We start from the raw sequence: 11,121 nt of genomic DNA, 5'->3' as shown, positions 1-11,121 counted from the left end.
GGGACTTGCTGAGCCATCAAATAATTAACCGGACTCGAAATATGCACACGCGTGCGCGCAGGTAGTTATGTATACGACGCTATAATATGATATTCGCAGACAAAACACGCGTGGGTATGTACCTTGAATGTGTACAACGCACCGCGTCCGAAATGGATAATTCAACGCGGGGAGGTACTGCCCCGTGCGCCAATGTGAGCCAGGAGCCGCTGCGCCACGTTGCAACGTATATAACTAATCTAATTTTCCAGGCTTCTATTATACGTATGTAAGTGCGTGCGGGTGTACGAGAGAGAGTAATCGCACATACGCGTACGTACGCGCGAATATATATTTACCAAAAATGAGAGAGAGAAAGAGAGAGAGGGCCAATAGCGACTATTAATTATTATATGGTATATGAGCTTGCGATATAATGCTGCTTGCGAGGCGAGGAGACCCCTATTGAAATAAGTCACCGCGCGAGTTGTGCAGTTAGTGCACTCTGAACTCTCTCTAGATGTTTTATTTTTATACATATGTGCCCTTTCAGTTGAGTTGGACGATTTGAATATGGTTGACTTGATTTTCGATTTGTTATACTTGCTTTTTAAGAAAATGTACCCTTCCTCGTCCTCCAGCTGGAGACGATCGACAGCTACACTTTCGTTTTTCTAGAGAGAGCTGGAAATTTTTTGAAGTACAGTGGAAACTGTTTAATTCGAACCTATTTATTTCGAAAACCTGGTTAACTCGAAGAAAGGTGCCGGTCCCGGCCAGCTTCCATTTAAAACAACCTTTTTATTTCGAACGAAACCCTACTTATTTCGAAAAATTTTTTCTGAATATTTTCGAATATTGCAGGTTTTTAATACAATGTTTTCAAAATAAAAATATTATAGTCTAAAAATCATTCATTAATGCTTTATTTTGAATACACATACAAAATGTTAACAGAGTTAAACTCAAAAATATAATTATAATGATTCAAAATGTAAACAACGTTTAGTGATGGTGAAAGTATTGTCGTTATTTAAACGTTAGTCTCAGTTTTGAATTTGTCTGGAAAACTCCTTTGACAAGTTGGAAAAAGTAGAAGTGTTAATTGAAGATATTAACCATTTGGACTTCATTAATCATTATTATATCGAATGAGAACGTAATGTATCATACGATGAATATGTAAATGCCATACTTGACTCTTTCACGTTCGGATTCGAACACGACATCTAGCGGTCGAACCCCGAAACTCGCCTCAACAGAACACATTACCATTACGATACATCACTTGTATATGTCACGACGTTTATCATTGCGCGTAGGTACTTTTATTTCGATTAGTCGATTGAACAACGCTAGCTACGCTCAAGTCATTAAGATTTATGTTTGAACATGTCAGAAAAAGGGAAACCAGAAATGGATAAGAACGGTAAAACTGTAGAAAAAGAAAATGTTTCTTACTACAATTATGGAAAGCGAAGAAAAAATACCATCGATACCCAGACAGCATTACAACCACCGAATAGAGCTAGCTCAAATTAGCAATAGAGCCGATGGAAGGCTCGTCGATTGACCGGGTTCGCGGACGACTTAAGGGCCCAGCTCGGAATCCATTTTTACGTGGACTAGACGATGGATAAAGTGATAAAGCAGATCAAGCTCAAGGCCCTGTCGAGGACCGTGCATCGCTTCTTTTACAAGGAAAACAGTAGAATGAAAGATTTATTCAAGTAAAATTTCGGGAAAAAAGAGGAGAGAAACAAGAAGTAGACGATACTTTACTAGTTCCATTGTTTGAATCAACCCGACAATTATCGAACGTTAGATATACTAGAAACAAAAAAATATATTTTATCTCGCGACTAGGTTTAACGTATTCCGCACTTCCATTATTTTTGTACAATAGGAACGATATTTTTCAGTCGCTTTGGAAATTGATATTTTGTAGATTTTACCGTGCGCCACAACGAATGAATGTAATCGTATAATCCTCTTACGTAAGGTATTTAGTGTAAAATAACAATATAACTGAATTATATATTGAAAATAAAAAAACACTGCCAATGACGTTTGTCAAAGCCTAAAAGTACGATGTTTCCCAATGTTATTAAAATTGAAAATATTCTTCTACTTTAATTTTTTCTCCCAGTAATTGAAAAAAAAAGAAGAAGATGCGCAGTCAAGCTTGCAAAACTTGCACCCACCCCATATAATAGACGTCGGCTCGCCGCTAGACCGAATCCCCGCACACGTCAAACTTATATACACAGCGTTGTTGGTTGGTTGGCGGTGATGGCGATGGTGGCCTATTACGCGAGGGCAAAGATCGGCTCGACATTTATCGGGAGAGTTCATGTGTCGCGCGAGCGAAACAAGTGAGGCCCTCCTCGTGGGAGAGGCCATATTGAAGGCGTAAAAAAAGTATAAAAAGGTGAGAGAGACTGACTTCGCCCGTGAAATTTTTTGACGCGACGGCTTGTACGATCGATACAGCATTGAAAATATTCGCTCGCGGCCCACGCGATCCGACGAAACAAAAGAAAAGAAGTTTTTTTTCGCGCAGCTGCGCCTTCGCATGCCGTTATATGTATATTTATTTTATAACATATCGCGTACACATCTATAAATTTTCGACTCGCGTATTATACATACGAGGTAATCGTCGTCGAGTGCGGATAAGTAGCGGCTGCTGCTGCTGCTGCTGTGTGCATCGCGAAATATAATATCGCACGGAGATTAAGCGTAGAAATGAAAAGCCACTCGTTCCTGTATATACATGTGTATACACACATTCGCAGGAGCAGATGCTCCTATGGATATAGATATCGCTCGTTGAAACTAACGAGACGGCCTGCCGCTAGAAGGTACTAGCGCGGCTAGAGTTTTCAGATCCTCTCGCGAGGAAAGCTCGTCTATATTATCGTGTGTGTATGTGTGTGTGTAGCTACTTGGCTGCTATACTCAGCCGCTGCTTTACGACGGCTTACGATATGTATGAGGCTTTTCAAGCGGCCCCGTATTATATCGCGCGCAGAAATTGGCCGCGTCGTTGTAGAAAAAAAAAATGAAGAAGAAGCACCTGCTTTTGGCTATATAAGTATAACGCGTCTTTCCAATGAAGAGGAAGTTCGACCCCTTTCGCTCTGTTTATTCGTCATCGTCGCGCCAGAGACAGGAGAAAGTAAAAACGTTGAAAATGATAAATATAAATGGATTTGTAAATTGTGTTTAAGAAAATTCAAAAAAAATAAATAAAGTGGTTTGTTTGTATCATGTGTGTATGCCTATACCGATGTATCATGTGTGTATGCCTACTTACGCGAGATTTATTATAAACGTGTACGAGAGTCGAACGTTTATTTTTCCTCCCCGCGATACAGGAACTCGACGCGAGGATTGTCAAAGTTGTTTAATCGATAACAAAAAAAAATCGAGCCTTATACGAATCGTATATAAAATGTTTGTACCTTGTCTTTTTGTGTCTGTTTGCGTGTGTGTATATGTTTTTCTTTTATTACTCGTGGTACATTCACCCAATGATGCTATGTGACATGCGATGTAAGTTGAAAATACGTAAGAATAGGATTGATCCATTGCTCAAATGTTTTCGTCGAAAGAATTTAAAAACTCGATAGAATTTCCCTTTAAAATGAGAAATTTTTAATCCATACGATTTGACAAAACGTAATTATATTAGTAGTAAGATTACACACACTCAACGCTTTTTTGAGTTGAACAGCCTAATAATGATCTGATGGTCAATAAATGTCAATTTACAATGTTGCAGTATACATTGACATTAACTTTCTTGTTTGTGGTAAAATTTCCATTACAATTATGTTATGTATATGGAGCGAATTTTTAACGACCTGAAAATAACTTTGAATGCGATAATGTAACTTTCATCCGCCACCGCTAGATGGTGAGTTGTGCCTATGAGCACAATCTGTAAGTGGATAAGTCGAAATAATTGTACAAGTCAAAGCAGGATGCGTCTGTTCGTTAATTCAAAACTTATTATATAGTTAACAAATCTAGTCTTGTGCTCTTGAACTTTTGTGAGTACAAGTATAACGTAATCTAAATTTTACGTATAAAATACGTGTAACGTGCGTGTACGTAGTCTTGTTCTCGCGTGTACAGATTTTGTTTACATATAGTACGCAATAGCGCGCGAGATTTGTATTTACAAAAAGTCGGAATAAAACGTGAATAGGGCTCTGAGTGTATCATTTACCACTGCTGCGTCTCGTGTATCGGCAAAAATTAATACCTCGCTGTACCAATAGGCGGTTGGTCGTATATATACAGCTATTTTCGGTTATAATTTTCCTCTCTTTTTTTCCTATAACGGAATAAATGTGCAGCATCGCGTCTCAGCTGTCCGCAGCGATTGCATTAAGGACTTCGTTAAATATAATGCGGTATAAGTGCGCCTACCTGATCGGTGCATCTACTCGCGGACTTTTTTTTTTAACACACGTTCGATGTGCGTCTTTGTGTACTATATATGTGTATACGCGTTAAGTCATTATTATTCCTCCCAAAAGAGCTACCCCCCGACGATAATTAATGCGCATTACGTCCGATAACGAATTGAAAAAACCTTTTATGCAGCTCGCGAGCGGTGAATTATGGGCGCGCATATTATATACATCGCAAGCTCATCGAATTCTAAATTATTCATCGTGGACGCGCTTAAAAAGTTGATACACATAATGCGAGCCAAGTGACGCGAAGAATCGCGCCCCCCCCCCCCCCCCCCCCCNCCCCCCCCCCCCCCGAAACGTTTCACGTGCATAATTGACGCGATCGAATATGCGACGTATATGCACATTATGATGCGTGTGCATAATTTTTATCGTCATCCCGTTTATTCCCTTTTAAGAAGCTTATTGATTCTTTATCGCGTAAATCTCTTTGCTCTCTCGATTGGACAAAAAATATAATTAAATAGAGACGCGATAAAAATATCGCGCCATTGATAAATCCTCCTCCTCGCGACTACGAGAACAACTGGAGCTTCTTGAAAACAAACTGCATTCATTTATAACGACGTTAAATCAAGAGAAAATTTAATTAATTTCGGTCGTGTGCGCGGACGTACTTTACATATAAACTGCCGCTGCGCGCCGAGGAGAGCCGCAGCTCGTGACTGGGAAAAAATTACTTTGGGCAAACAACGCGCCTCTGTACGCAGCCAGTTCAGCGTTAAGTCTAAAGCAAACGCGCGCCGTAAGAAACGAAGGGCGAAAGAGGGAAATAAAATGCACGCAACACGGCCGGCGAGGTAAAAGAAAAAAAAAAATTCGGAAAAGCAAAGTCTGGCGAGCCAAGGTTTGTGCAGCGCCCGACGCATAAGCATTGTGTTCGGTATATAGTGGCAGCGGTGCTAGTACTACGACGACGACTTTTTCCGCCCAGTCGAATGGTAAATGGCCCCTCCAGTACGGCGCAAACACGTCGTCCTGACGCTTGTCGGGCCGGCGACGAGAGAGTGAGAGTGAGCAGCTGCAAAACAGTGTTTCAAAGTCTCGACTCCCTCATATATTCGTTACTATACTACGTGAACTTGAGAGTCAGTGAGAGGTTTTTTGTTATATTTTTTTTTTTTTTTGCCACCTCTCGCGTTGAATCATAACGAGTGTTAAGTTGGCCTACGTACCCCGCTTCGCTCGGACGGCCGACGCTCGAGAAATCTACATACAGCATCTATATAGGTATATGAAAACGTCGGCTATTTTCATCGCTCAGCTTTTTTTTTGCCTCCCCTCCTTGGAGTAGTGATATTTACTCACGGGGTTTACGAGCAGAGACTCGAAAAATGAATCCCCGCAAATATGTATATGGTTTATTGGCTCCATTCAGAAAAAACGACATCGAGCTCGAGCTACGTAAGTCAATCGCTTCGAATCATCCGTCGTAAACGACGACTTTGCACGAATGACGAGCGCAGCTCGAAAAAGAGAGGCTCGAGTCGGAGCTTTTTTTTCGCCTGCCGTCTTGCGCGTGACACAAAGGCGCCCCCCGCGGGGTTGAGGTATATAGTCGAGCACAAACAAACAACTACTTTAGCCGCTCGTGAAGCTCTCCGTGAGTCGAGTTCCTACGTACGCGTGTGCGGTACGGTATAGTTGACACGAGTCCCACGCGATGTCGAGTATCAAAGGTCACATACGCGCACACTTTACAATAGTCGCGTATGGTACGTATATATAGTAGCTGTCCGTATCAGCTCCCCGACCAAAATGTAATCCACTCGCTTTTCCGATTGGCATCGTCCGGCGAAACATCTGTGTGTGTGTGTGTGTTTGTGAGTTGGACGCGCTGTAAAAGCCACGAAAATAGCCCAAAGTGTCGACACAGACGCAACGAAACAAAGAGGAGGCAACCGCGTGTGATTCGCTATACACGTTTGTATCTCTCTGTCTCTCTCTCAAAAGCTCCGAGCGAGGCATCGATTCACTAGCGACGCAAGACTTTCCGAGCCGATTTTCGAGCTCTCTCTCTCTCTCTGTGGACACGAGTCATTTACATTACCGCATCTATCTATTTACCCTGCACCGAGGTCGACTTTGCTTTTCTTTGATTCCTTCTGTATACCGCGCTTCGTCGGTTTGACTTTTGAGCTCGCTCGAGGAAAGGCAGCTCCAATGCGCGAATAATACCTTTGACTCGGTGTATATAATATAATGGCAGTATACAGCATGCATCGATCCCTTTTCATTCGACGCTCGCATGTTATATATATACCGTATTAGATAATTTGCGCGAGGGAAGTACACCGATACACTTGCCCGAGCTCGCAATTTCTAAATGTATACGAGTCCAACGGGGGTAGCGGCAGTTGACGTTTCGTCGAGCGTCAAAAGGGAGACTTTTGAACACGAATTCGAGCGATTTGCCCCAAGCCAATGAGAGCGCGAGTTATTTCCAAAAACAAATTTTCTGTCAGTTTGATTCTTGAAACGGTGGAAATGCATATAACTTCGATTAGAGAGTGAAATAAATTATACTATAGATGAAAGGGCTAAAGTACATCAACTCACAGGTTGAGTTGATTTTTTTTTTGTTATGTGGGCTCAAGTTGCTGACTTGATAGAGGTCTAGCTACATTTAAGTAGACTCGATTTCATACGAGGCATTTTGCGAACGTCAAACGGTATTTTCAAAAGAGCCTTCTTTGCGATGGTATATGTTTGATTTGGATAAAAAAATTACTGTAATCCAGATACACGTTTAAACGATTCATTTTGTTTCCTTACAAATGAACCTCGTGGGATGGACTCGTAAACGAGATTTTGAACCAGTCGTTTTGGAATAATTTCTTTTACATTTTCGTAAAATTGATTGAATTCCCAATAAATCCGTCTGTACATCGGCCTTCTCAGCCTTTTGGCTAAGATCAATATTAATAAAAGTTTAGTTGGCTTATATTAGTGGTTGATAAATAAAAAAAAGCATCTTTCTACGAGGAATCTCTTTGTTAATGAATTGACTGCGGTTCTGTCATTGTGAATGACAATTGACTCAAACCTATTTAAAACTGTATATTATAAGACTCTAGACTAGAAAAAATGTCCAAAAAAACAAAAAAAAAAGAAGAAGTAATGGTTAATCGATATGATCGAAATTGACCTAGAAGCATTTAAAATTGGCAAAATTTTAATGAAAATTTGTGTTGGATTAATTTTGTTGCGGAGAGTGTAATGCGAACAAAATGACAAGAGGAATCGCCGAAACTTTTCAAGTGTCATAGATGCGATGGAATGATACTCGCAAGCACAACTCATGCAACTACTCTCCCAAGATCTGTACCAAATTTGCTTGGCGGCCACAAGCCAAAGCTCGTTAAGGGCATAAGCATAATTTCTATATTTTTTAAATGTCTAGTTTCCATATCATTCAAATAAATGATATTTGATCTTTGAGCTTTCATATTTATCCCCGCCTGCACGAGTTATTTTCAAAATCCAAAATTTTCTGTCAATTTGTTCGATTAGAATGTGTAATAAATTATCTATAAATGAAAGGGGTTGAGTACAGGTTGAATTGATTTTTTTTTTCGTTGTGTACACGCACTATTTTTGAGTTATTACATCGCAGCTGCAAGTAACAAGATGCAAGAATAAAGCATTATAAATTTTACGCGCTCGGCAAAGTTGGGCGCAGAGCTTACCGAATTCGCGACGCACTTTCGAAAACCCTTTACATATTTGATCGCATATATAAATTGTGTGTAAGAGCCTTAGCGACTCCTTTATATTTGAAAATCGATTAAACGATAGACGCGTGCACCAACACACAGACAGAAACTGTACCGAGTTTCAAGCACGATCGGCTCGGTATATATAACGTCGACCAATTTCTCGCCAAAACCGAAACTTTTAATGGCTTCTTCTTTACCTCTGGCCCTTGATGAATAAACTCTTGGTATTAGTTGGGCGAGTGTCTCGCGCGGTACAGAGGATACACGATGCTTGCTCGAAAAAAAAAAGGAAAAAAGTACGGATGTTTTCGACGAGATGAAATTGTTCTCCTGCTACACGTAATAATATATAATAATACACGCGACGTCGTAATCTCGTTGAAGAATTTTTTTCAGGTTATTTCTAAGCGCGGAGGAGGATGACGACACAAAAAAAAACTTTTCTCCGCTGCACACTCTCGTCCGCGGTCCGGTAAAACAGGGTGGTAAAAAAGAAAGGGACACGAAGACTCGCGCGCGCGAGAGAGAGGATCGTATGTATGTTTGCGCGAGGTCACGAGATTTTGTACTTTGCGCGCATCAGCCCCGCAGTTGCAGCGAGCGCGCGCGAGTAGTTGAGTAAATCGGATTCTTTTGTTTCGAGATTACACTCGAAACGGGAAGGGAAAAAAGTTGCACTAACGGCGAAGTATATATAAAAAAAAAAAAAAAAAAAAGTTATAGAAAGTAGAAGAAGAAGCAAACACGAGTATCGGATTGATTTTTTTTTTTTTTAAGTTAATTCAAAATGCATTTCGACTTGTTAGTGCAGTAAAAAAAAAACAGCAAACAAAAAAATTGCCAAGACGAATGAAAATAAAAAATATGTCCGTGTTACGACCAATAGATCGGACGACGTAAGACACTCTGGTTTTCTCGAAAGTTTTTTGCCCTCGAACAAGAAAAAACAACGCGAACCGAGACGATCGACGCTCGTCGACACAACATTAGAACTCGGCACGTAAAAAAGTTTCATAAACCCTATATATAAACGAACTTACGTAAACAACAATGCAGTGCAGCGTACTAACAGATAAACACGATTGATGTCTCTATCTCGTTCTGGGAGCTCGCGTATCGCTGTATATTCCATCGGAATGGGCATAATACGAGCACTCGACACGAGAACCCGTCTATTATATATAAAAAAAAATTTGCCAGCCGCGATATGCTACACACCGGATACTCATACTCGTACGTCGCGTATACGAGGATGCGCTCGAATACAAAAATGAAATACATGAAATGCGTCCCGAATCGTTTTGCTACACGATATTCTCCTCCCGTCCGTCCGCGTGCGAGAGGGTCATTGTTCCGAGAGAATAAAAAGTTTCTTTCGTGCATCGACATTGATAGCATTAATATCGTAAATGAGAGAATAAATAACTCCAACTGAGAAAAGGTAAAAACATCGACTGCCTTTCGTAGATGTAAACTCACTCTCTTTTTAGTGCCATGTATACGAGAGAATTGTCCAACTTGATAATTATATAATCTTGCTGGTGTACAATGAGCTTGTGACATTTTTATAAGCGCAAACCTTTTTCCATCATTTTTTGTATTTGCTTTTCTCGAAATTTGACCTACAAACCTTTGCAGCGAATCTTTTGTAAACTTTTTTTTTTTGAGAATTTTAATAATCCATATCCGTGACCTAGCTATGTTATATACGATTGGCTGCGGGGTCTTTTTCACACACACCCACAAATACGTGCGCGCAAAGACGAACCAACGAAGAAAAAAAACGACTCACACTTCGTGAATCGAGATGAATGTGTGAACGTTCGAAATCATCCCCGGAGCGATACGAACGCGCGTACCTTTTAAATTTTCTAGTCGACACTTTTTGCGAGAAAAATGTGAGGAAAAAAAAATAGACTCGCGTGGAAAAATGTCGAAACGTTCATCTTTGTAATGCGCACAATAAAAAATGATTGTATAATTAATTCAAAAATAAAGAAACTAAAAGCTCGATAATTTATTCAAAGTCAAAGGATAACTTTATCAATTCTCGTTCGAGTGTTAGCTGCTGCAGCCACGCAAAGCGAGACAAAACTCACACCTCTCTCAACAGGCTAAAAACCGATAAATAATCCTCTCGGGCGTTTTCCATAGTATCACACACTGACCTCTCACCCAATTCTCTGTATACACATTCGCGTGGATCGGCTTGTCTCGCTCTCGGGCGCAAATGTACGGTATATATACAGATCGGCATAATATATACACCGAAGCGACGTGGCAAAGAGTAAAAAAAAAAGAAAAGTTCGAGTATTGAAAATCAAGCGAAAAAGCAAATTCTAATGGTCAACAATAACGCAGACTGGTCATTGAAAGTATTTTTTTTTTATTTTTTTCAGTATCAATATCCTCGAACAAAGCTAAGAATGGAAAAAAGAGCAATGAAAAATAGAGAAAGTGTATTGAAAAAGAAGAAAAGACAATGGGGTCGGAGGAGGTCCTTTGGAGCTTTTGCAATATGACATAACTCGTTTTGCCCGCACGACCAGTCGTGTATGTTTATTCTAGAAAGTGCAAAGCTCGATATGGCCGCTGTTGATTTACACGCATCGATACTGTCGCGCAATATACACATATATATATATAATGTGCGGAGCTTTGGCTGCCCAGCGCACGTCCAATAAGTTATTGTATACATATGCAATGTGATCAATCGACTGTTAATCTCATTCATGAATATTGAAATAATTTATGGGATTTGCGATGTTGTTTTGATTTCGAATTAATGCGCGAGTCTTTTAATGGCCGCTAAAAATTCATATTCGTAATTGTGCCATACTTTAGGTAACTTTTATCGATTTACTGGATAATATTTGTTTGTAAACATCCAAGCTTCGACTAGATCCAATCGAGAGACGCTTTGTGCGAAATAA

The sequence above is a fragment of the Trichogramma pretiosum genome, unplaced genomic scaffold (genome assembly GCF_000599845.2).
Source record: "Trichogramma pretiosum strain Unisexual culture from Peru unplaced genomic scaffold, Tpre_2.0 scaffold129, whole genome shotgun sequence".
NCBI classification, from domain to species: domain Eukaryota; kingdom Metazoa; phylum Arthropoda; class Insecta; order Hymenoptera; family Trichogrammatidae; genus Trichogramma; species Trichogramma pretiosum.
This window is presented reverse-complemented; position numbering follows the sequence as displayed.